Here is a 2,946-nt window from a genome sequence, read left to right as displayed (position 1 = left end):
TTTGGACTGATATAATTCATTATTTAGGCATTAGAGTCTCTTTGCAAGATTCACGGTTTCAAGAACTCAACCTGGACCCTTTGATTACCCAGTTTCAATCCACTACATTGATATGGCAGCCGCTTCCCATTACTTTATGGGCAGGATTAATTTGTTTAAGATGAACTTTCTTCCTTAATATTCATATTTTTTCCATAACTCTCCTGTATCAATCCTTAAATCTTTCTTTACTAAGGTTGAGGGTATTTTATCTTCATTTGTATGGGCAACCTAGACTTTCTGTCTCTGTCAGCTCCTTTAGGGCTTTAGCACACGGGCAGATTCGGGGAGATTTAGTCGCCTGGCGACTAATCGCCTCTTCTTCCTGGCGACAATCACCCCGAACTGCCTTCCCCCTGCTTTCCACCTGCTAAAATGAAAAATAGCCTGCAGTAATGCACTTGCGGCGCTTCGATTTCCGAAGTCGCCCGAAATTTCCTCGTAGGCAACTTCGGAAATCGAAGTGCCGCGAGTGCATTGCCGTAGGCAATTTTTTATTTTAGCAGGTGGAAAGCAGGGGGAAGGCAGTTCGGGGAGGTTGTCCCCCCGAAGAAGAGGCGATTAGTCACTAGGCGACTAAATCTCCCCCCCGAATCTGCCCATGTGCTAAAGCCCTTAGATCAGTGATCCCCAACCAGTAGCTCGCGAGCAACATGTTGCTCTCCAACCCCTTGGATGTTGCTCCCAGTGGCCTCAAAGCAGGTGCTTATTTTTGAATTCCAGGCTTGGAGGCAAGTTTTAGTTGCATAAAAACCAGTTGTACTGCAAAACAGAGCCTCAATGTTGGTTGACAATCCACATAGGGGCTACTAAATGGCCAATCACAGTATTTATTTGGCACCCCAAGAACATTTTTCATGCTAGTGTTGCTCCCCAACTCCTTTTACTTCTGAATGTTGCTCACGGGTTCTAAAGGTTGGGGATCCCTGCCTTAGATAGAAGAGGTTTACAACTTCTGAATCAATACTTGTAGTATTTAGCTGCTCAGCTGTCACATTTGCATGGTTTGCTCAAGGTGGGGGTGATCCAAGTACATTATTACAGGCTTCAGTTGTGGGCTCTATGGAAGCATTGGCTTATAGCCCATTATGTAAATTGAAAGACTTAAACCCAATTCCGTCAGTGGTGCATTCTCCTATACGTGCTTGGCAAGAGTCTAGGAAAGTTTTGAAACTAGCTCCATATTTATTGCTGCAGGACATACCATTATGGGGTAACTAATATTTTCTCCTTCTTTGGTCAATGCCGGACAGTATATATTGGGTTAAATTGGGGATAAAAGGTAGAGTACCAACTGTATCCCATTAATTCAATATTGAGGAAAACGGACTTTGGTGACTAATTTATATAAGGCACTACAGAATATATCTCATCACCCTCTTGTGTAGCTTTGGACAAATGGTGTCAGATCATTCCATCTTTAACAGATGAACAGTGGGAAGAAAATATGAACTCCCTGAACAATTTATTAATCTTTACGAGGGATAAGTTGGTAAATTTTAAGACTTTGCATCAGCTCTATTATACTCCAGCTAAGTTAAAGGGATCCTGTCATGGGAAAAAAAAATTTTTTCAAAATGAATCAGTTAATAGTGCTGCTCCAGCAGAATTCTGCACTGAAATCCATTTCTCAAAAGAGCAGATTTTTTTATATTCAATTTTGAAATCTGACATGGGGCTAGACATTTTGTCAATTTCCCAGCTGCCCCTGGTCATGTGACTTGTGTCTGCACTTTAGGAGAGAAATGCTTTCTGGCAGGCTGCTGTTTTTCCTTCTTAATGTAACATTGAGACATGGGTTTTTACTATTGAGTGTTGTTCTTAGATCTACCAGGCAGCTGTTATCTTCTGTTAGGGAGCTGTTATCTGGTTACCTTCCCATTGTTCTTTTATTTGGCTGCTGGGGGGGGAGGGAAGGGGGTGATATCACTCCAACTTGCAGTACAGCAGTAAAGAGTGATTGAAGTTTATTAGAGCACAAGTCACATGACCTGGGGCAGCTGGGAAATGACAATATGTCTAGCCCCATGTCAGATTTCAAAATTGAATAAAAAAAAATCTGTTTGCTCTTTTGAAAAATGGATTTCAGTGCAGAATTCTGCTGGAGCAGCACTATTAACTGATTCGTTTTGAAAAAAAAAAATTTTCCCATGACGGTATCCCTTTAAGTAAAATATATCCGGGCAGATCGTCAGCATGTCCTCGTGCCAATTTCCTTTAGCTGATTTGTTTCATATGTTGTGGACATGCCCAGAGATTCTGGGAAGGAATTATGAAAACCTTGAATGACAATCTTGCAATTCCTTATATTGTTACACCAGAATTTTGCCTGCTTGGCATCATGGAGGAAATTGTGCCTCAAAGTAAAATTGGATGGAAACTAATCCTCCTCCTGCTCCCCAATGGATGAATTTAGTAAAAAAGATGTTACCAGTTATATAACTGGTGGCAGAGGAACGCCACATCAAATTGTTAGGATCTGATGCACTTGGGTGGCTGCTAATCAGTAATATCAATATGTAAAGGGAGAGGAGAAAAGTAGATGATGGGTGGTAGAGAACATCTTGGTTATTTGAACCTATTAAGGGTATTTGGTTGATATAAATGTGGTATGTAGATTAATAACGGTCAATGTGACTTGGCAACTCTATGTACTTGTTTTAATTGTTACTATAATATGTTTTATATGTTTGTTAAAATTAATAAAATAAATACTAATTTAAAAAAAATTGAATATGGAAAACTCAGATGAATTTTACTGACCCAGAAACTCCGAAAAAAAAAAACTTGGGTAGGCTGCAAACATCTTCAAATTGGTCACTGGACCTCTCCCATTGACTTATACATGAATTCGGCAGGTTTTAGGTGGCGACTAGTCGAATTCTTAAAGGACCAGACTTTGATAAA

Source organism: Xenopus laevis, chromosome 3S (genome assembly GCF_017654675.1).
Source record: "Xenopus laevis strain J_2021 chromosome 3S, Xenopus_laevis_v10.1, whole genome shotgun sequence".
In the NCBI taxonomy this organism is placed as follows: domain Eukaryota; kingdom Metazoa; phylum Chordata; class Amphibia; order Anura; family Pipidae; genus Xenopus; species Xenopus laevis.
This window is presented reverse-complemented; position numbering follows the sequence as displayed.